General features: G+C 38.2%; 1 protein-coding gene across 2 annotated transcripts in view; it reads left to right on the top strand.

Annotated features, from left to right (window-relative positions):
- LOC143039233 (facilitated trehalose transporter Tret1-like) overlaps positions 1 to 25265 on the top strand; it is a 164748-nt gene that overhangs the window by 54772 nt on the left and 84711 nt on the right. For both annotated transcript variants that reach the window (XM_076209103.1, XM_076209101.1), the window contains exon 2: positions 22563 to 22647. The gene's annotated coding sequence lies outside the window, so the exon portion shown is untranslated. The remainder of the gene's footprint in view (positions 1 to 22562; positions 22648 to 25265) is intronic.

The raw sequence follows: 25265 nt of genomic DNA, 5'->3' as shown, positions 1-25265 counted from the left end.
GTGTTGTGTATATAAATGATAAAAAATGGCATCATATCATAGTATAGTTTAGTACAAGCTATTTGAATTTTTGAACTAGGATATTTTTTTTATTAAATTATTATTTTTATAAACTACAACACTAAGATACTCGTGTCGGACAGTGTTTATCATTATTTTTATGTTGTTGCTGCTGTTTCTATTTTATTATCATTGTGCTGGTAATAATTTTATGGAAATAGGTTTCTTTTTCATGCTAAATGTCATTAGTGAATAATGTTATAACCGTCAAAGAAGTGAGATTACTGTTGAAATAGAATTAGTTGACTAAGTACGTGATATATACTATGGAGAATTATTCGTCTTTAAATGCGTTTAAGATCTAAGACATGGGATTTATTTCAATACGACTTTAGCGGTTAGGCAGAGGTTTTGAAGGCCAAACGCCGAAGTCGATTTATTAGCTTCTTGAGTCGACGCAGTGTAGCGTTCATGAAATGGCGGACGCTGGCTCGCCAGCGCGGGAGGGAGGCTTGTGTCGCTGCTGCTGCTGCGTGTGGCGGGAGAACGAAGCTTCCCAACCATGCCGTCTAGGTGGCGGGTGGAAGGGGAGGGTATGGATGGTTGTCGTGATGGAGTGGGCTTTACACAAGTGCCCATGCACTTGAATGTACGGTTATGTGCCCTCGAATATTAACGTGTTCTTATCCTGATTCTCTGATTAGTCACCTTCCATACTCGTTCTGTCCCTCTCGTTATGCCTTTCTCTCCTTGGTCTACCCCGTCAGATGTCTCCCCCCACTCTCTTTGTCTTCTTGCATCTCTCCTCTCCCCACTCTCTCTCCCTCCTACACTCCCCCACTCTCTCTCACTCCCAACCCCGCTCTCTCTCTCTTCCCCCTCTTCCTTCTCCCCCCCCTCTCTCTCTGTCGAACACATTCGATGATGCTTCGGAAAAAAATAGTCTGAACGTGGGCATTATGGATTTAATTTGGCTAACATTAGTTGCTATTCACTTCGCACTGAAGAACACTTTTGAGAGCAAGAGAATACACACATACAGAAAACATAAGCAGTCAGAAACGGAACATACACTGGGAAGGACAGTTACGGTCTTGACCTACGCTCAGGGGCGGGTAGGGAGGTTGAATGTGGTCCTAAGCGATCCCTGTCTAGACCGACCGGTCTGGCGGTCTGAACACAGACAAGACATATGCGATAGGAAATTAACGGGTATTCAGATTTATTTGTAGAATAATAAACGTAGAAGGGCCATGATATATTGTAGGGGGGATGCATATGTTTTGTTATGTTCTTATGTTGCATCACATTTTTTGTGTGTTCTCATGTTACATCAGTGCTGAAGTGCTGGGTGCGTTCATTACCACGGGATGCAACTATTGCACTTGTAGTGCGATCATCTTACACCTGTTGCCGATATGACGTCATGTTGGTGTCCTTTCTATTAACGAACACAGAAGAGTAGCCCTGCAGATATAAGGATGCGAATCCACAAGATTTTTTTTATAACATCACCACGATAGAATAATAAAAATGTATGAATATCTGAATTATACAGGATGACTTTGATAATGAAAGAAGTTCTTTTTTGTAATATATGCATCGGAATTATGATGGAGAGAAGAAAAATTGTACCGGCTACCATTGTCTGATAATTCAAACGTTAAGCCTGACGGATAATATAAATATCAAACATGAAAGGATAATATCAACGTTCAGCACGGATTTACGCTATAAACATTGAACGCGCACGTACTAGACTGAAGTGACCACATTCTGTTTAAATTAGACTGATTTATTGAGATAATTTAAGCTTGTACGTGGTGCAGACGAAGTAGAGAAAACGCTCTTTTTCAGAGGATAAGTAATTTATAATCCTCAAATCTCGTTAGTGCCCCAGTGCATAATTTCCGAGTTTTATGTTCTTCATCATTAACTTTCTTACATCGTCTAACCATACCAGTCTTGGGTAAAATAAACTTACTGAGATAGGAAACTATGAGATCACTAAAGTTCGGCAGCTGTCATCCGTTATTAACCAAGATTCAAAACGTTGCAAATAATCTCAATATATTTTAAAATGTTCCATTCTATCTACGAGTCCTATATTGTCAACGTAGATCATATTCAAAGAAAATTTGAACAAAGTAGGATAGACTTCAAGAGACGAAACGACATAAAGGTGCTGTTCGTAATTATTGCATAAATGAATATTGTTAAGTGAAGACAGGGAAAGAGAATGAAGTTTGCAAGTACATTTGAGAAAACGATTACAGGTCAAGTCAGACAGGGTGGGTAGACATCGGGCTTGATGAAGCCATTCAGTTTTCGATAATGCATCACTAATTTGTGTTTGCCACATGTTTTAGGAGCTAATAAACAAAGTGATGACTAAGGACGGAAGGTTATGTTAGTCTTCGTAGAAGATATCCTTTTTCTTTGGATTAAGTTTGTATGGATGAGTTTTAATACATTTGTTTTGGGTTAACTTTTCATGTAGTACAGTGGAATTTTGTGTAGGAACGTCGACAGTTAGTAAAGGGTATGAAATGATTACACTCACCAAGTCATCCTAACATTCAGCTCCTAAACTGACTAGTTTTTCATCTTTTTTCGTAGCTAAAGAATTCTGCAATGGCAGTTCAAGGTGAGGCAAGTTTTGTTCATCTTTGTCTTCTTTCACGTTATTTGTTTGAACAACATTCCTGGAACGGTACTTTTCAAGAGAGTTTATATAGCATAGTCTCTTTTTTATCTGGGGTGGAAATTACACAATTTAAATCATCCCTTCTTTCTACAATAGTATAAGAACCCTTATATTTTGTCTGAAGTGATTTTTCTTTGTAACGGCATATGCAGAAACACTTCATTTCGTATCTTGAAATATCTAACTTTAGTCCTTTTGTCATGTTTCATCTTGGTCTGAGTTTGTGTCAAATCTTGTCTTGCTAACCTCCAAGCTGGTTTAAAATTTCCTAACATTCTTTGAACATAAAGATTAACCTTCACAGGATTTTCTGGATTCATTCAATTTTCTGTATGCATTTTTAGAGTACTTTTTAACCTCGTGTCCAAATACGAGTCCAGCTGGAGAAGAACTTGTACTTTCTTGGATGGAATACCAAACTACAAAGAATAAGGAAAAAAGTCTTGTTTCCCAGTTTTGATCGTTTTACAAGACCTGCTTTATTAGCATGGATTTTATTGTACCATAGAATCTTTCAATAGCACCTTGATATTGGGGATTGTATGGTGTAGACACCGTTTGTTTGATTCCAAAATTTTCAAGAGACGCTTTGAAATTGTATGACGTAGAATTACCGTCATGGTAGCTCTGTATTTATCGAGGAAAACTTACAAGAGGGAAATATTTCAATGGGGCGGGAAGGTGTTGGGTCTAATGTTCTAGAAGAATAACTTCAGGGAATCGTGTGTTTAGATAGAGGATTGTGAGGAGGAATTTGTTTCCTTTCTTAGAAAGGGGAAATTGATCTACACAGTCAATTAGTATCTTAGAGAAAGGTTTTTTCTAGAGCAGGGCTAGGTTGTAAGGGTGTTTTGGTGATTGCTTGATTGGGTTTGCCTACCTTTTAACACGTAAGACAAACCTACATGTCAGAAAATCTTCCCTAATAAGAGGCCAATAGAAATGTCTTAGTATGTGTGTCATAATCTTTCTGATTCCTTGGTGATCAGCCAAAGGAGTTACATGGGCCATATATAGGATTTGTGACCGCATGGTAAAAAGGACAACAATATGGCTATTAGTTTGCCACAATTGATCCATAGGGACATTAGACGCTAACCGCTTGTGCATAAAAGTACCTTCAACCAGGTAATAACATCGAAACATGGTATCGGATTGAGTTTTAGACACAGATTGATCCTTGAGGGTCTAAAGAATTTTTGTCCCCTTTTTGCGCACTAATCAAAGACTCCCTAGATATTCTAGATATTCTAGAACTTTCAGTAAGAACAGGAGAACCGTTTTCTAAGGAAGGAATCTTGTTTCCTCCAATGCAAGGGTTCTCAGCCTTACTTGGCCCATTCACCCCTTTCACCATTTGTCTGAATGTCATTCCCCCCTCCTTTCCAAGATCGCCTGTTTCGAAAAGTGCATTCTAAATAATATGCAAATATTACTAAAAACCCTTTTATTTTTTTCCAAATTAGTATATATTTTTCCCAAATTAGTATAAATCCAGCCCAGGTGACAGGCCAGATAGGCCAAAACCTATAATTGCTTTCCTCACCGCGTAAACTGACTGTGGTCACAAATCACCCCCAGAAAACCCAAAATTCCCCCCTGGGGGTGAATTTCACCCCTAATGAGAACCTCTGTTCTAATGGATACGGGTATTAACAGATACTGGATATATAGAAAGATCGTCTTGGGAGAAGCCTTCTGTTACTGGATCTCTCTGTGACCACAGGTGACTTTACTGCCAGATAAATCATTTGACGGAAGTAACTGGATGCCCTCCAATGGCATTTTAATAATAGCAGCAACTACAACTCGCTCTACGATGTCAGTACAAAGGTATACCTTGTATAGGGTAATGGGAGACTGTAATGTTATTACACATTTGTAAATGTACACTTTAAACCCACTATCGGAGAAATAATATAAGAAGTACAGGATATCCGTATATTTCGACTACTATCTGCTGAAGAGGACTGCAGATAGTAGTCGAAATATACGGATCTCCTGTACTTCAGGTATTATTTCTCCGATAGTGGGTTTAAAGTGTGATTGTATAGGGTAAATTTTCTGATCCTCGCTACTCTATGATGTGAGTTTGTATGGCCCCTGTGTCTCTAAGGATAGAAATGGGTATTGACTTTTCACTGGAATCACTAGTTATAGTTCCCTTCATGAAGATTGGTTCAAAACGGGGGTCAGGTACTGTATATGAAAGGACCTGAGTTGAAGAATCTGTCTTAATTGGGGATGTGGAGGTAGGTTTGCTCCATGATATATTGTAGGGGGGATGTATATGTTTTGTTTTGTTCTTATGATGCATCACATTTTTTGTGTGTTCTCATGTTAGATCAGTGGCGAAGTGCTGGATGCGTTCATTACCACGGGATGCAACTATTGCACTTGTAGTGCGATCATCTTACACCTGTTGCCGATATGACGTCATGTCGGTGTCCTTTCTATTAACGGACACAGAAGAGTAGCTCTGGAGATATAAGGATGCGAATCCGTGCAAGGTAAGTCTTATTACCTTGCACGGGTCTAACTTCAGGCTTTGGGGTAATTGTTCCAGTGGTATTGTTTGAAGTAAATACTAGTTGTGAATGAGAAGAGAAACAATGTTTTCTCCTACATTCAGAAATATGATGAACAATTTTATTCCAACAAGCACACGGAATAACTTGATTCCGAGAACTACATATAGAGTAAAGGGTTTGATTTGACTTTGGTTTGTATCTATATTGATTCTTAAATTCTCCCATATTACCATACTTGACTTCTCAAGGCACATTCGATGAAGAGCCGGGCTCACTTAGACAAGGGCGTAGGTTATAAATTGTTTTAGGAATGTCGAGCTCGTTATCGACAAGTACATATGAATCAGCTACATGAGACGCTTCCTTTAGACAGGAAGAATCTCTTTCCTCTAGAAAAGTCTGAGATTGAGTGGCAGATTAGTTTTAAATTGTTCTAAAAATATGAGTTTTCTTAACTCCTGAAGTATGGGGACCTATTGTCTTAACCACGTATATGTAGACATTTGTTCCGCATATTCCATATTCTTGGGACTCTTTTAATATAATTCTTGAATTTATGTCCATGAGCTCTGGCTCTTAGTTCATAACTCTCGAGCCTTTATTCTCACATTATCGTAGCCAATTTCTGTGATCTTGAATCAGAGATGGCAAAAGAGCGATTTGAGGAAGAATGTGGAAAGGATAGCAGAAATTAAGAGTGATTCAACATTCTCCACTTACAAAAGAATGGATGATGCTGGTCCGTAGGGGTGACATGAAGTTATTCATGCGGGACTAGAAAGGCTGGACCAAGATGACGAAATAGTAGTTCTTACTTTCGAGTAGCAATGAAAGTCGGATGAGGACTGTGTTGATGGATTAATTTATCGAGGTTCAGGGGGGCGATTTTATAAAAGATCCTAACCCCTAGATCTAGACATAAATCTGGCGTATATTTGACCTAAATCCCTATGTCGGCGACATAAATGCTTATGTCTAGACATAACCTCATCATAACGCAAAGTCTAGACATAAGCGTTTAGGTCGCCGACATAGGGATTTAGGTCAAATGTCCGCCATTTTGAAGATTTATGTGTAGACTTAGGGGTATAAATTCGACCCCAGGTGCTTTATTAAAACATCTGGCGTATTACGAAGTTTCCGTTTGTTCTGAAAACCGCGATTTTATTCAGCTGAAGGGGAGACTCTTCCCACTCCGCAGTGAAATGGTGCACTTTGATCCTGCCTCGATCCAGTCTCGATCCTATTTTGATCCTACCTCGATCCTATTTTGATCCTGCCTCGATCCTATTTTGATCCTAACTCGACCTAGTCTCGATCCTATTTTGATCCTAACTCGACCCAGTCTCGATCCTATTTTGATCCTACCTCGATCCTATTTTGATCCTACCTCGATCCAGTCTCGATCCTATTTTGATCCTACCACGATCCAGTCTCTATCCTATTTTGATCCTACCTCGATCCAGTCTCGATCCTATTTTGATCCTACCTTGATCCAGACTCGATCCTATTTTGACCCTACCTCGATCCAGTCTCGATCCTATTTTGGCCCTACCTCGACCCAGCCTCGAGCCTATTTTGACCCTACCTCGATCCAGTCTCGATCCTATTTTGGCCCTACCTCGATCCAGTCTCGATCCTATTTTGATCCTACCTCGATCCAGTCTTGATCCTATTTTATCCTACCTCGATCCAGTCTCGATCCTATTTTGATCCTATCTAATCCTACCTCGATCCAGTCTCGATCCAATCTTGATCGTCCTCGATCCGGTTTCGATATTGTCTCGATCCAATCACGATCTTGATCCCACAACGATCATCTCTATCTCAGTGAAGCGCATCTCCAGCCCAACCGGATGGAATTCTTCATTTTACTACTCTTAGGCCGGCCATACACTATCATGTACACCTGACAGGTACGCCTGAACAGTCACGCCTGTCAGGTATACCTGATAGTGTATGGCGGGAAAAACTAGCCTCTCAGGCGACCTGACAACTGATGAAAATTCGATCAGTTGTCAGGTCGCCTGAGATAATAAGGAGAGAAAGTACAACTCATCTTCTCAAGAATCCATGGCGATCTGACAAACTTGACAGGTATGCATAAAGAGTGTGTGTGCTCCTCAGGTATCAGGTATACCTGACAGGCGTAACTTTTCAGGTGACTACAGGCGTTTTTATTCCATTTTCATCTCGGAGGAAAAGAATCCAGGAAAGGAAGGCTAGGGGCCAGGGAAGGGGAGGATGAAGAAGCATTGAATAACGAGTCTTTGTAGGACCAGCCCTCGTAGAACAAGTTCTTGTAGAACTTCTGAACACTCTATTTCATCACTCCTGAAGATGGTCCTAGGACAAGGACCGAAACATCAGGCAGTAGATCTTACTCATTGAGTCTAGTGTTTACACTTTTCCCAACGACAAAGATCCCAGATTCCAGATCTTCACACATATTGTAACATTATATCGACAGGTCGGAAGGACCTCTGGTGGATGAAGATCAAAGGAGAGGGAGGGGGGAGATCATAATGTGACGTCACGGCCGTTGAGTTGTAGTTTGTAGTTGTATTGTGTTGATACGTTTTCGAATAAGCTTCTAACTACTGGTGAACTGTATTTTTGCTTTGTCTTTCGTTTTAGTATTCTAGTATTTTTTGTAGTCGATGATATGAAAAATTCTAATGTTTTTTTTTATGTCATGGTGACATATCTGAGTTTGTTTACTAAACGCGGGAAAGAGAGAGTAGATAGGGATCAAGTATGTAACAGGAGAAATTTCCATTGCGTGAGATTAACGTTGCAAACAGGGATCAATTATGCAATTCAAACAGTGTCCACTTTGTCAGATAAACAACTGCAACAGTGTAACTAGATTATTTATCCCTGGCACTGTTACTGACTTCTTCGCGTTTACTATGAAGAAATGTTTGACAATGTATGTCAGTGGCAAAACAGGACATTGAATTCGTTGTAACATTATGCAATCACTTGCCTTTTGCTAAAATAAAACCAATGAAACATTGCAAAATGCTAACTATATTTAAGGTTATTCATGTGGGGAGGGATGTTGATTGGTATACGCGTGCAAAATGCGTTTGTAAATTACTGCATTGCTTACAAGGAAATTTATATTCCTGGGATAATTATCCCAGTGATCCAAAAGCATATATTCTTTTATATTGCTCGCTTTATCCATCTCCCTCCAAGACAGTAAGGCGTATTCTGAGATTAAGGTCTATATTTTTACAATAAACAAAGTAGTCCCATCTCTTGGTTTGTGATTGGTTGATGCTAAGGTTTGTTTACCAACTCAAATTTACATTGGCTGAAAATAGTATCGTTTTATACAGTTGGAATAAAGAATGTAAGGTAGATATATGGAAGTACTTTGATATATCAAAAACAAACAAACTAAAATATTTCTTAGTATTTACACAGGCTTATTGGTCTGCGGATACTAGAGCGGATGGTAAATTCAAGGTATTTTCGGTTCCCGCCTTTCTCCCTTGCGACATGACGTCACGCGGGAAGCTGGGCTGGGTTCAACGCAAACTTCACAATTTCTTCCCACAAATATATTTTATTTTTATTTAATTTTCTTCGATTGCTGTTAATATACATGTACTCCCAACGTACTCTCCAACTGTTTCATGGAATACCTCTCGATTGCAGTAGCTAATTTGATTTGTAATTTGATTTTGTCCATTGTTGGATAATCTTACCACTCGTCTGAGGGAAATCTCAGTCTTTAGAATCGTCTACAATTTCTCTCACAGCATACGGACCAACTTAAGTGTGGTACCAGAATATTTTATTCAGTTATGCGAAGCATTTGTAGCCAGAGTAACGTACTGAGTACCTTACCAGGTTAAGTTGTTTGCGTCTCAGAGGTCTTAAAATGGTCCAAAGAAAACCTTTGACACAAATGTAACATGCAACTTAGGCACCTACGAGTATAACAAATGCGCCCAGAACAAAACTTGGCGGTGTTACCTCCACAGAGAATTCAATAAAATAAATTCGGTTAGTAATTAATTTACTTTGATATAATGGTGTTATCGTAAATGATTAATATCGTTGACTTTAATTTGCCTCAAAATTCCAACCAAATTCCAGCACATGATATGTATGAATAGTGAAACTCAAATCGTATAATATTATGCAGTTAGGTGCCCCCTCTTCTTCCACCAGTTCATCAGCATTCCCTTCCTACACCCCTTCTCTAGCTTCCTTGTTCATATTAAAAAGGCAAAGATTTATTAGAGGAGAAAACTATCTTCAGCTATTAAACCAAAATTATTGGCGAAACGCGTACAAGAACGCAAGGGGTAACTAGGCAAGGAAATTATATTAGATAGATATAATTAAACAAAGGCTCGTACTCATTCTTTAGTGTCACTAGAATAGGGAAATCTCCGTCAATTTCAAAATAACAGACTTTAAGTAAAGCCAGCAACAGTGACGTCATGTCGCTCCAGGGGGACAGGTTCAGTGACGTCATGTCGTTTCTCGAGGATGATGAAGACCCAACCACGAATGTGGGGAGGGCACAGTGCCAAGAATTCGCACCTTGTACTCTTTATTCTTGTAAGGAGGTGTTCAAAACTTATCCCTTGCAGTGCAGTGACTGACATCTTCCTTACAGAACATAAGTACCATACCTAAGTTTGTGGAGTTAACCAACAGCAAGAAATAACAATGTTGCACAACAAGGCTATTCCTTAGCTTACTGTTTTTTATTTCTTTCTAATGATTGTAACAACATCTTTACACTTATATCTTATAATTTCATAATTCTGTAGACTGTATATTTTCAGCAGTAATGCTATACACAATAAACCGTATATTATTATCATTATTATTATTATTATTAATATTATTATTACTATTATTATTAATATTATTATCATTATTATTATTAATTATTATTAAGTACATAAGAACGAAGTAAACTGTTACATGTCCATTACCATCTGTCATCCACATCCATAAATTCATCTAACCTCTTATAACAATATCTTTAGTGCTCACTATATGGTTACTAAGACTAATATATTCGTTAACCACTCTATTGGTAAATGAATTCTTGTCCAATTACTTCTTAAATCTAAATTTGTCCAATTTAAATCCATTACTAGAGTCCCGGCCTGCTGTCTTAATATGGTTACCTTGTCTGCACCCTCCTTCCACAAATATTTATAATATTTATTCAAATTTGATTATCCTTTATAACGAGACACCCGACCTTCGATTTTTTCTACAAGTCAATAGACATGGGGGAGTTTCTTTATGAATTAATTGATTTTGTCAGTAATCTCACCTCCCTGCCAACTGGTTCCTGGTGAGATATTTCTCTGGTGTCACCTTATTCATTATATTCGGTGAAGTTCTATATATCTATAGGGTACCCAATGGTCCACGCCGTCATTATGACGGTAATTCATATATCTATGAAGATTCTACCTATTCGCCATCAGGGACGTGCCAGTTAGCAGTGGGTCCTGCGACTGTGTGTATGAGCTTCTTTGTCTCATCTTTCATACAAAACCTATTCGATATGGGTGACCCTGGACAGATTTTAATCTCTATCGACATAACTTTGTAGTTATTAATAAGACTCTCCAACCTATCTATCACGTCAGGGTGTCAATTCTCGGAAAGATCGTTAAAATGAAATCCTCTATGATTATATATATAATCCTATAAGCAGTCAAGAATATGAAAATCATTGTTCACACATTCTGTCCCCGTTAATTATAAAAATAATAATAAAAAAGCGGCAATCGATAATTAATTCTAGCAAATTACTATACGTGCGTCAAGGCTTTTACAATGATAAATGATATTTTAACCATTTACCTATTTAGTTAGACTTGTCAACACTGAATACAAGAAAAAGATAATAGAAAACTGGTACAGGATGTAATGAATTAAATTTGAAAAAACAAGACACGAAGCATTAAATGTTCTTTAACGGTTTTATGATCGAAACAAAGATGAAATAATCTAATCAGTTGATAAATTGAGGAAATGGAGGAAGTAACAATGAATAATACAATGAAAGAGAGATTTACGAAAAACGTTGGAAATAAAGAAGCCATGCCTATCACGCCTTACCTAATTATTCACAGCGACCCCACTATATATAATTCAATGCTATATCATTCATGGACCCCATTCCTGCTGTAATGTATTTACAATATAATTATTTTCACAGAAGAAAAGCTTTAATTAAATTGCTACGACTACTAATGAAATAAAAACAACAATAATAATAATAGTAATGGTGACTATGATGACGATGATAATAATGATGACTATGACAGTAAAATTTGTCTTATCAACACTACTGTTGTATTTTCCATTAACTAGCTTACTAAATGCAGCTAATGGTGATAAATCGGTTTCCAAGCATTTACTTGCTCGATTAGTACAGGTGTGCATAAATGCCAATGAACAGAAAATGGGAATATTCTTTATTCTCAAAAGACTGGATTGCTCATTTATTGGGAAGGAAAATATTTTTCATTGTTGTTTGATGTTGTAAGTTAAAGAAGAAAATAAGAAAAGGGTCAAGAATTTCACGCAGAACAAGTAGAAAACGATTTGCGCTAATGTGTGTCGACATCGGGATCGAAAAGTAAAAGAAAACGGAAATTTTCTGGAATTTCCAAATAAAATTAAGCAAACGACAAGCAGATCAGATATTCATTGGATTTCATAATTCTTTAAAAAGAAAATATTAATTATTAAAGTTTAAAACAGCGACAAGGAATAAGTGTATACGACTGAGTGAAAAAAGATGGAGAAATCAACCAAAGAAAACGAAAAAGAAAACATGAATTATTAAAACGAAACAAACACAACAAGCGCATAATAAATTTTCATTAAACATGGTTGTGCATCAACACAACGAAAAAAAGAAAAACTTTATTCGAAGAAGAAATAGATATAATTAGATAATCAGTGATATTCAGGGGAAAATATGTATCTTGCCAGGAATAAAAAAATACATAGAAATAAATGAAATTAAATGTGATAAAAAGAATTAAGTCTACAGTCCCTAATTTTTTCTTAAATTTGAAATACAACAACACATAATATGAACTGAGGACAACGTGTACGAAACTTTGTGTTTAAACAACGAAACGATATGAAACTACCAAGAACACATAAAAGAAATAACACTCGACATAAACTCAGGCTTTGAATTAAGAATTTCCCCAGAATCAATAATATCGAGGTAAAACAAACGAGAGAACATGATTTTATTTTTTCTTGCTTTTAGAAATTTTACTACTGATGTTCTAAAATGACAGTACTAGATGACATGAACTGGAAAAAAGGGATGAGAGTAAAGTGGTCTAATGGGACAATCCTCAGGAAAATTTTCTCCAGATATATACGAACCTAAATGTGCAAATTCTCTTCTATAATATTGTCCAAAAATAGTTCGAGTCGGCGGGGTGGGGGAGGTGAAAATGTTCGAAAGATGAAACAATTCAATCGAGGGAAAGAGGCGGGTTATTCATGTTTGGTAACGTGATTACTATAGTACAGAATGAGTGTGTTTTTGTAAATGAGGGATTGTTCCTCATAGTTGCGTGAGACTAAGAAAATTGATATTATTACACTGTACAGGTAACAGTCTGGACGCCTGTGGACGATGTGTATTTACCTAGTTATATTTTACGGGAAGAGAACTATACTCATAGTGTCCCGCTACTGTGTCTTTCAGCATCCAGTTTGATCTTAAATTCTTGTATATTTTTTGCACTCACTGTTTTCTCATTCAGTTTATTCCAGATATCTATCACTGTGTTTGTGTGTGTGTGTGTGTGTGTGTGTGTGTGTGTGTGTGTGTGTGTGTGTGTGTAGTTGAGAATGTTTACTAAATACGGGAATCCTCGGCATTTGTAATTGTTATTTCGAATCATATGTTCTTTTCATTATCTGCATTTCATGTATATTGATTCAGTGCCAAATAGAATTATCATTATTATTATTATTATTATTATTATTATTATTATTATTATTATTATTATTGTTATTATCATCATCATTATCATTATTATTATTAATTATTATTAACATTGTCATTATCATCGCATAACATAGTAGTGTCCCAGCCACCTCTAATCGGACAGCGAGACAGTAGCAGCAGCGATAGGGGGAGGGAGGGAGGGGGTGGGGGACGAATAATTGAACGTGGGAGGGTGGGTGGAGGGGGGGGTAGTGGTGCAAGAGGAGAGCAAGGGTTAAGCTATTGGCGCAAATCCATGGCAAGAAGGAAGAAAATCGAACTTAAAGAGAAACCACTATTGAGTAGGAGTCATGTGACGTAAGGGCGAGCGAGCGCGTTCTCTCTCTTCCTCTCTCTCTCTCTCTCTGTATGTACAGTATATATATATATATATAATATAATTATTTTTCTTCCTCTGTATCTCACCCCCAACCCTCTCTCTCTCTCTGTATCTCTCTCTGTATTTTTCTCCCTCTGTATCTTTCTCGCTCTCTCTCTCTCGCTCTCTCGCTCTCTCTCTCTCTCGCTCTCTCTCTTTCTCTGTCTCTCTGTACATCTCTCTCTGTGTATGTCTCTGTGTATTTTTCTCTCTGTCTCTCTGTATACTGTACATCTCTCTGTATATGTCTCTGTGTATTTTTCTCCCTCTGTACCCCCCTCCCCCCCCCTCTCTCTCTCTCTCTCTCTCTCTCTCTCTCTCTCTGTCTCTTTCTCTCTCTCTCTCAAACATACTTGATCTTTTAAAGGATGGGACAGGAAAACGATCGAAAGATATTAAAAGAAACGTAAAAGATGAGATGTTTGAGGGATGTAAGACAAATATGTAAATAAATAAATAAATAAATAAATAAACATTCTCTTAATTTGACTCAAGCTGGTTCTTGCTGTAGAGTTCCACATTTCATAGGCAGCATTTGCTATCCTTTAGTGAATTATAGTTTCGGAGATTTAATATTTTAGTTTTAGGTCTAGTTATAGTTTCAGTTTTATTTGAATTCTTAGTGTTTTATTTAGTTTTAGAAGTTATATTATGTTGTAATCCGTTGTGGCATTTGCTGTAGTCTAACAAATTGTTGTGCAGCAGGTGAGTTGAAGCATTTGATATAGTTTACCAAGCTGTGATTTGACCTGTGTTTCTCTGTCGACTTTGACATTTACCTGAACCAGCCAAAAACAGAAACAACAATTGGGTAGTGTTACCAGATCACTGTCCTTTTCTTGTTGTCCTTATTTGGTTGTCCTGTTTCAATCTATCCGGGTTATGTTTTAAGTCTGTTGGCCTAATAATTTTTTTTTCTTTATCTTTGTTATTTTGAGTTTATTGCTCTAAATCTGAACTGGTTTGTTGGTCAATTTTTACTTGTCTGAGTTTATCCCAATTCTTTTTTACCTGAATTTTTTTTGTCTTATTTTCTATTTTGTCCTTCTTCTAAGTATCCTGATCTACTTAAATTTCCTCTTGTTCTTAATGTCATTAATTTTGTCCGTAGTTTAACTAAGTTTGTGCTAATTACATTTGCGTCTCCCCATTAAGCATTTGCTCTTGTCCTTTTTTACATTTGCTTTTGTCCTTATTCATAATACAAATTTCCTAATTTATTATACCACCTGATTGTCCTTCTTTATTTATTTGTTGTTGTTGTTGTTGTCCTGGTTCCATTTTCTGTTGTCCTGGTTCTGACATTTTTTCCGTTTTTTTTTTTTCTTACGGACGATCTAGATCAGTTCATCTATGAACACAGGAATCTATTTTCTATTGCTCTTAACCTATATTTCTAATTACTCCAACATTATTGTTTGTAGTCCTGATTTTCTTTTAGATTTTCTTTGTTTAAAGAGACTGGCGTAGGACTTTGAATATTTTATTGTGTCTTTGACGCCTATATCAGTTCGCGTTGGCTGAATTGAATCGACTATACCCGTTGCACTGAGATCTGGCCGTTAGGGCGGAGCACTGGGAGTTCCCCTGTGGTGCCACATATAATTATTCTATAATTTCATTTTATTTTATAATTCTATTTTATAATTTTATAATGTTGCCTCATATGATTATATTATAATTTTTTGTCACACACCACCACTGAGGTAAAAATCAAAGCAATGTTTTCTATACAAAGGTTTCGTTTCTTTAAGTCTAGATATGGCATATGTGCATGAGAGAGCGACGTTGCCGCTACATCTAATCTCTGGCCCCGCCCCCCTCATACTGCATTCAGAAAACATTGCATCCACATGCACGTTCTCGCCATGGATGCCCACATGTGGCAACACCGGGAAATCTCCTAGCCCCGCCTTATCGGCCAATTCTCCTTGCGCTGACTATAGTAGCATTAGTGAAATATAGATGTTGAAGTGCTAAGAATATATATATAGTATATATATATATATATATATATATATATATATATATACATATGCAAAGTAGACCACTTGGTGTACTTTGCATAAGTGAACACACGTACCTGTGTTCTTATTAGCATATATATATATATATATATATATATATATATATATATACAGTATATATATATGTATATATATATATATATATATATATATATATATATATATATATATATATAAACTTGAATATGGAGGTATGGTCACTATTTCTATATCTATATTTGGAACATTCACATATATATTTATTGATATCTCACCCCAGTGGCCAAATTCGTAAACAAGTTAATGTCGACAATCTTGCAAGTGCACGGGGAAGCCATATTTACATTACCAAACATTACCTTATCCAGAAATTGGAAGAGTGAGCAGGTGTGTATATTGATACAATAATCCACAATTTTTAAGGTGAAGAAATCCATCGGATGTATTTATTCTTTATACATCAATTCCCTTTCCACCATACTCTACTATTCTGTCGTCAGGCTATGTCGTCATTATGTTACTAACTAAAATGTTGCAGCAAGGAATTTACAGCTTTGTGTTGTTACTCCTGAATTATCGAAATGTAATGTTTGAACACATATGATAACATAGGAAATAGTAGGTGCTTATCCAGAATATTTTAAATACATACATACATATACTTAAAATATTTTAAGTACCAAATGTGATTTAGCACTAATACTCTTGGGAAGCCTGTTACAAGTGTACACAAATATTTCAAAATTATTTTAATGTTTGTCTACTGGCGTTTGATGTCAGTGTTTCAAAAATAATCTTACAATTCCTGCATGATTATGGGTTATCTAATGATTATCTGATTGACTTCATTATTGAAAAAATCGCACTTCTTCAGATATTGACAAATTCTGTTATTTACCAGGAATGGATCGTCACGTTGCTACCTTTTATTATCTAATTTATTTATCTGTTCCTTTTATTTGTTTATAATCCAGATGCTTACAGATTGGGCATTGTGCTTGTATGCCCAATAATAGATAATTCCTATAGTACTGTGCTATCGCGCCGTTGTAGAGCACAGGGAAAGAAACCACACTAGTTGCCCGGGCGGACCAGATGCGGCCGAATGTGTTGGTGGACCGTCGGTGGCAATTTTTTCTTATTTAATCTATTCGCGTAGAGTTAGAAATATCGTACCTTGTTTTGTTTATTTAGATTGATATATCTAGATATAGTTATTAAAGCACTTTATGCAGTATAGGAATGATTTTGTGCGTGTTTTAATACTTATGCTTTCCATCTTTGAATCTCCATCCAGAAAAAGCCCGCGAAAACGAAGTAGGTGATACAGCCACAACGTTTGTGCTGTCTCTCGTTTCTATCTATATTATAAAATCAAACGAAAACCTGATTATAGGATGAAAAGTGAGATATGTAACATTTGGAAGAATGATGATTTGTCATGACTATAAGAACTATGATTTTATTACCAAACACTTGTTTTGATCACTTGTAATACATGTAGTATTGATAATGGGGCTGATTATGGCAGGGTGTACTTTTAAACAGTAATAAAAAATCAGTTAAAATACACACAAATCCTCATACACTGGCACGCTGTCTGAAGGACAAAATAGGAACACCACCTCGTTAAAGTAGTGGATATTTTTTGTAACTGAATATAGTCGGTTGGACTTGTCCAGAACCGCTTTCGTGATAGCGACGACATGCCCCATTGGAGAAATTGAAATATACTTAAACTTGTGGAAGTAAATCCCAACTGAATCAAATCATTTGTCGCTGGGCAGAATAAATATTCGAAAAAGAAACTTAGAGATTTGGTGTTCTATTGCTCGATGGAATTGGAGTTAGCAATTTTGCTCACATACAAAACTTGCCAAGTTAGCAAGATGATTTATGTATACTATCAAACGACATGTTGAATCTTGCCTCTACATACATACATACATACATATACCAAGGCTTTTCCCCCCTTACAAGGGAGGTAGCAAAAAAGGAAAAGGCATAAAATCATTCCCACCCATTCCATCCCTGAATACACTCCACACCCCTCCACCCTCCCTCTCATCTTAGCACCTCCTGCCTCTAAATATGATCAAAAGGGATAACATTGTAAAATGATCAGTAACAACCGAATGCTATGTAATATAATGAAATGAGAATTACAGTAATGTTGGATAAATGGCCAACTGTCGTATGAATAACTGTCCTACACTAGGATAGTTCTTTATTTCTCAGTAGTGTGAATAAGAAAAATGTATTTAACTGAAATATAACAAAGCATACCACAGTAACGGATAATTTATGTGTTCATTTGCTATTATTTTTGTAAATGTAAAATTGTCAATGTTTGGATGGGTTCTATGTTACTGTTGCTATATAAATATATGCTACTATTGCTATATAAAATATATATCTACATGATAATGATATATTTACAGATATAATTTTTTTAACATACGTTTTTGAATGAATTTATGTGAATTGGTTTCTTTGTGTTTATTATTCATTTGTTTATTTATGTATTTATAGTTATTTGTCCATCTATGTGCCTTCCTTCTCTCATAAGGCATACTGGTTGCAAGGGAAGAGGTGAGGTAGTGTGTAACGGAATTCCCACGCACATCGCTCGACAGCGTTGTGCGCATGCGTTATAGGAGAGCAGACAATGCCTCTCCTTTGTACAAGCGAACGGCTCTCCCGGGCTGGAGGAGGGGGGGTGGGGGTTCGAACTCGGATCCTTTCCCTGTCTGAATAGTGGGCCCAAGTTATTTCATTATGGTGATGAAAGTCACCATCTTCACTAATCTATAACATCACTCCAACTGTCATTGTTCTTATTAAGGATACCACCTCACTATGGAGATCACTATCACCAACACATATACATATATACCATCACCACGATGCGCTCCACTTACAACATTACTACTTACAAAAACACCACCACCATCCTTGTATCAATGGTGGTGTCAATACTAACTGGTGGGGAAAAGTGGTGAAGTTTGTGGTGTTGGGGAAATTAGAAAATGGAATGGGGATGGAGAACTGGAAGAAGAAGACGGGGCATTTTTTAATAAGATGGAAGAAAACGGAATGTTGTCGCAAACGATTATAGAAAATGGAAACTGGAGGAACATGGGATATTATGTGCATCTCTGTCGAAATAATCATGTTTTCATATGAAAGGACATAGGAATTGTAAATTATTAAATACTGAGTGTTTTTTTTTGTATGGAAAAGGTAAATAGGTACTTAATAATTTTTAATCAAATATATTGTGGACTGAAAGGTATTTTGTCGACATGTTCGATTATGACTTATTGTATTTACCTAGTTGTATTACATGGGAAGGGGAGCTATGCTCGTGGTGGCCCGTTTTTGTATCTCGCAAGATCAAGTTTGTATGTATTAATTTGTGGCCGAAACTGTCACACCAATTCACAAGACATTCCATGTCTTCATCTACCCTTCCCGCCACCCTTTCCCCTGTAGGTGCGGGATTCGAACCCACATCTACAGGGTGACCAAAAATGCTGAGTGGGATCATGGGGTGGAGGGGCTCGTGATCGACAGCTATTTCCCTCCAGGAAGAGAGCTCAGAGCTCGTATATGACCGATCTATGGGTAATGCTGTGACCTTACACATACACACACACCCAACTCCCCGCCCACGAGAGTTGGAGTAACGACTCGCAGCGCAGCGATACTGAAATTATTTCAGCCCTGGGAGGGATTCGAACCCGGACCGCCGTAGTGGCGGCCGGGAACTCTACCAGCTGCGCCATCGAGTGTGTGTGTGTATGTGTGTATGTGTAGTAGGGGAACTAGCTAAACGTGGGGGGAGGGGGAGGGGGAGAAAGGGGGGAGGAGGTGCAGTGGAGTGCCTGCCTAACTAGAGGGGAAACGTGGGGGAAAGAGAGGGAGGGGAGGGAGGGGAGGGAGAGGTGGCCAATGGGAGGGGGGACACGGGGAGAAATAGGATGGGAGTTGAAAGGAAGAGACTGGGAGTGTAGAGAGTGTTGGGAGATAGGGGAGTACAATATTAGTGAAGTCAACAATAACGACTGAAACAACACAAAAAATATAATAATATAGAAAATCCTATCATCCGGGAAATCATGGCAGTTGTAACCATCCCCACTTTCAAAAGGTAATTTTCACAACGTGTTCGACAACCAAATACCCCGTTCACACGTTCACACATCACTTGTAAACACGTGTCTGTCGAACCGCGTTCGACGACCCGTTCGACCGTGTGAACACCCTCAAAGACGGGAGAGGGAGGTAGAGCCGCCTTTCACAAGAGCTCTTGTGGGAACCGAACCTACCTAAACCAACAGCACAGTACAGCGGCCAAATTGAATAAAGGAGTGAGAGTCGGATGGAGGTGGAGGTATGAAGCGTGTAAAGCGACAGTTGGCTTCAACACTTTACAGTCCCGTCAAGAGCTTCCGCTTCCCTTTAGTCACGTAGGCTACCGTGCAAGGGCTGACGTAGTATTAGCTTTCGGAGCCTGCATTGTATATGTGTGCAGTGTGTTGAAAGGGGCATAGCAAACCTGACAGGCCGCAAACATACTGATTACTGATTCCCCTTAGTTATGTAGGCTTAAGGGCTAGAATAGCATGGAGTACTGGGACTCGCTTTGTGTGTATGTTGAAGTGACCTAGCAAACCTGACAGGGTGAAAACATACGTACTGATTACGTGTGAAGCCATACACCTGAGGGATTCGAACCTTGGTCACTCGAGTAAGAAGAGAGGATGCAGCCTTCTACCCACTGGTCTCCAGTGTGGGGGAAGCGAGAGATAGTAGTAGGTGGAGCTTCTTTGCTTGGGGACAATACCATACCCAAGAGGTGCCAGAGAAGCTTTGACGAGTGTAGCAGATATGAAGACAGTATAGGCCTAAAAGTAACAATTTATCCATTTATTCATTTATTTATTTTAATGAAGATAAGTCACCAGTCATGAAATAATGCTGAGTGACTTGGTCTGTAAGAAAGTCACTAAATTATTGATTATTTTAAACCAGGCAGTTCATTTCACATACTGGGAGGTGTGGGGGTTAAGAGGAGGAATAGGTACAACGGGTCTGAATAATACGTTTACATTTCAGTGGGACTTGAATTAAGGGTTGAGAGAGAGAGAGAGAGAGAGAGAGAGAGAGAGAGAGAGAGAGAGAGAGAGAGAGAGAGAGAGAGAGAGAGAGAGAGAGAGAGAGAGAGGGAGAGAGTGAGTGGGTGGATGTGGTACCATACAAACGGGAACCTGTTAATTGTATTCTCTTCTGGGTTACGTCTCTTGTTGTTTTGGTTGCTAGTGGCGACCTACCCTTTTTATTGGTTAGGTAAGGTTGTCTGTGGTAATGGGTTGTCAAGGTTACAAAGGAGATGCAAACATCAAAAGTATAGTCCTTACATGAGCTCACGATGCTGATAAATGAGTTAGATTGGGGTTGGATTTCACATATTTATCAAGGCCTTTTTTCAAGTGTCTTTTTGAACTTGCAACATGAACAGGTTATGTAAGATTGTGGGATGTTTATCCATTTAATATTTTATTCTGGCTGACGCCAGGAGATTTTATTCACTTCATAGTAACCTCCAAGGAGCCTGGGGTTAGGATTACAATAATAAATCCTTTACATTCTCCGGATGCATGTGATATTTTGTGATAATAGGACTCTTATCACAGGCTCGTCCGCTTGCGAGTCGACTACAATGCCCCGAGTGATGGTAGACTCGTTGTAGGTGAACTCCGCTTAAACGCATGTGCATATAGATAGCATACATCGTACATACCTACTATAAACACACTAGATGCTGTTCTCGTATTGTAGAGATATAGAGATATTTAAGCACCTCTTTTTTATATTTATTTATGCTAAAGATATCCTGTCACGTATTATAACTTAAGCATTTTATCCATACTATGTTGTGTATTAAAGTCTGCAGTGGTTCCTTTGTTATGGGAGCCATTCATGATATGGTTCTTAAAACTACAGATAATGATTCTTAGAATCATAGTTAATATGGTTCTTAGAACTACAAGTGATATATTCTTTAGATCTGAAAGTAATGGTTCTTAGAACTTCAAGTTAATGGTTCTTGGAACTACAAGGTATGTAGTTCTTGGAACTACAAGTGATGTGGTTCTTAAAACTACGAGCCATATGGTTCTTAGAACCACAGGTGATACGATTCTCAGAAACACAATTAAAGTGGTTCTTAGAACCATAGCTAGTGTGGTTCTTAGAACCAGAGGTGGCGTGATTCTTAGCACTACAAGTTAAAGAATTCTTAGAACAATTTATATAGTTCTTAGAATTATAACTGTCATGCTTCTTAGAAACATATATGATTTTAGATACACAAGCTTCTTAAAACACAAAGTTATACTTCTTAAGAGTTGCAAATTATACGGTTCTTAGAACCAAAGTTCTTATGACCATAACTGATAAGGTTCTCAGAGCCACAAGAGTTGTGGTTCTCAGAATCAGAAATGATATTGTTCCTAGAACTACAAGATATGTGTTTTTTCAATACTACAAATTCTATGATCCTGAGAACCACAATATTATTTGTTTTGGGACAATAAAGTACTGGTTCTAACAGGAATTGATAGAGTGCTTCTCAAAGCAATAAGAAATCTAGTTTTTCAGAGTCGTAACTACATTTCTTCTTAGAACGACTAAGTAACTGGTTCTTAGAACTGCAACTAAAATCAAACCTACAACAAACCAAGTTTTCAGAACCACAAGTAATTTCGTTCCCTGAATTAAAACTAATCTGACCTCTGAGAAAGCAAAGACTCTTTTGTAATGATTTTGTTTTATAATCTCGCTGTGCTACGTCTTGTAAGACTTGTGTTTGTTATATCTTATTTTGTTTGATTTATTATTATCACTTTTTCAGAATGGGGAGAGGACTGTTTTGCAATCCTCCCCACTTGTAGTTCCGCATCAAACCAAGACCAACAATCTGGCAACTGAAAACTAAGGTAAGATTTTTCATGCTAATAACAAACGTTTAATTTCCTGATGGCAAACGTTAAGATTACGTTGATATTACCAAACGTTAAGATTACTTTGCCAACGCTAGACGCGTAAGTTGTTTACGCCAAACGTTTAGACCAATTTGCCATTGGCAAACGTTATGGGAAAATTCTTTATGCCAAACGTTAAGATTGGGTTGTCAATTCCAAAGTTTAAGACTTAAGTTGTCAACGCCAAACATTAATGTAAAGGTGCTGTCGTCAAGCGTTAAGGTAAAGTTGCTGGTGAGACATTTTGGTGATTATTTTGTCAGCTAATGGGACCAAAGCACGAAGAAAAGGTTGTTAGAATATGTGTCAGTGTAATGTTGCTGGCTCCAAAATGTCAAGGTTAAACTGTCGCCAAAGCATTCAAGATAAGCACCCGTTGACGCCAAAATAAACCCAGTTGGCGCCAAAATAAGCCCAGTTGGCGCCGAAATATAAGATAAACTCTTTCGCTGCGAAAAGGGGAGGAGGGGAATGTTTCTTCTTGACTGAATAAAATCGCCTGACGACAGACACAATACAGGGGGGTTATCACACTGGGCTTCCACAGGCTCCACCTGCGTCGACCGTTCAGAGTTCGTTTGAGTAAAAACGACTTCGGTTACAAAATTTCGTTTTCTACAGATAACAGATTATCTCTCCGTTATATATAACAAACCTGAATAACGAACTAAGAGATTGTAAACATATACGAATGTTAGACACACTGTTGACATGTTCTTAGAGAAGTCTAGATGTATGTAAGCGAAGTCCTATTCTAGTTATTCAACTGGAAGTTGGAGGTAGGATGTTGGAGTTAAAAATAGCCTAATGTGATAACCCCTATACCGGGCAATACCGTCAACCGCTGACTAGTGTGATAGTGAGTGGCTGATAGCACGGACATCGTTTTTCGCCACACCAGCAGAAGAAACCTATCGATCCCAGAACGCGGTGTACCCCAGTACAGAAAGAACTCGCTGCTGGGGGGATAGTCCCCCCCCCCCCAGCTCGCTTTGCTGGTGTCCATTCAACCAAAGGACTCTGGAAGTTTACGATCTCTGTGTATGTCCTTCTTGCACGCACAGAGTTTGATGTCTGGGGCCTAACGAACTTGTACAGAAGGTGCAACTTTGTTTGGAAATTTTGGCGCGCCAGGAACAATGTACATAACAAGAGAGAGAGAGAGAGAGAGAGAGAGAGAGAGAGAGAGAGAGAGAGAGAGAGAGAGAGAGAGAGAGAGAGAGAGAGAGAGAGAGAGAGAGAGAGAGGGGAGAGAGAGAGCATTGCTGTGGCGCTTTAGTCCTCGACCCAGCTTGTTATATTAACCGAGTTCGAAGCCCAACGGATCTGACATCTCTACTGTTGTATTACCTGAACTTAACACGAGACGGACTCGTGTTGGGGATGGGTGGGGTGATCCATTTGTTAGCGTGTTCGGCTGGGGAAGGTTCGAATCCCCCAGTGCACTTATTAATTTCACCTAACCTAACCTCATCTCACCTAACCTCACCTCACCTGACCTAACATCACCTAACATCACCCAACCTCACCTAACAAGGAAGTGGGTAGCAAACCAATAAAGATAACGCTCTATTGTTAATACCTACAATCACACTTGTACAGGGTAGGGAAAAAGTCGTACACACAGCTATAAGGCCAGTCATATATATATATGTGTGTGTGTGTGTGTGTGTGTGTGTGTGTGTGTGTGATTTACCACGATTTCACCATGGTCTTGGATCACGTGTTGGTCTCGTGATAGACATCTATTACCCTCCCGGAAGAGAGCTTCAGAGCTCGTATATGACCAACCTATGTGTAATGATGTGACTTTACACTCACACACACCCAACTCCCTACCCACGAGAGTTGGAGTAACGACTCGCAGCGCAGCGATACTGAAATTATGTCAGCCCTGGGCGGGATTCGAACCCGTGTGTGTGTGTGTGTGTGTGTGTGTGTGTGTGTGTGTGTGTGTGTGTGTGTGTGTGTGTGTGTGCATATATTTTTTTCTGAACTACAGTCGCGGAGACATCTTAGTGATTGTCGATGACTGCCATTTGTCCCAGCTACGCGTGCCCAGCACCCTGGGTAAAGGTAAGGTCGCGTCCCCTGTGTCCGTTTCTTTGTCTCCGGGCTGCATCAATTCCCGACTCCGCTCAGCGTCGTCTAATATTTAGAATAAGACAAAGTGTAGGAAATCAGTCTATTGAGGACCACAATGGAAATAAGCTTACATACTTTTGTTGTGTTATCCTCGGCATTTGTAATTGTCATTTCGAACTAAGTGTTCTTTTCTGTATCTGCACTTCAATGCCAAATAAAATTATTATTGTTATTATTATTTTCTCTTATAAGGAATCCCCAAAATTCGGAATTTTCTAATAATAATAATAATCGGAACGAAAGTTTCCGAAATCGAGAAAAAATTCCCGATACCGGAAGCACGTTTCTCTGATATTTTCGAATATCAGGATGTATTCTAGATGTTAGAAGTTTCGAATAAGGAGATTATTTTGCTCACCGTCGTGCGATTTCGTAAGATGCGTCCTTCTGGTCCATATCGGTCCGGGAAATACTTTTAACCTGAATAA

Source organism: Oratosquilla oratoria, chromosome 26 (assembly GCF_046742065.1).
Source record: "Oratosquilla oratoria isolate Oo_2021 chromosome 26, ASM4674206v1, whole genome shotgun sequence".
NCBI classification, from domain to species: Eukaryota; Metazoa; Arthropoda; class Malacostraca; order Stomatopoda; family Squillidae; genus Oratosquilla; species Oratosquilla oratoria.
The sequence above is the reverse complement of the archived record's forward strand: the minus strand, read 5'-3'. Positions and strand labels throughout refer to the sequence as shown.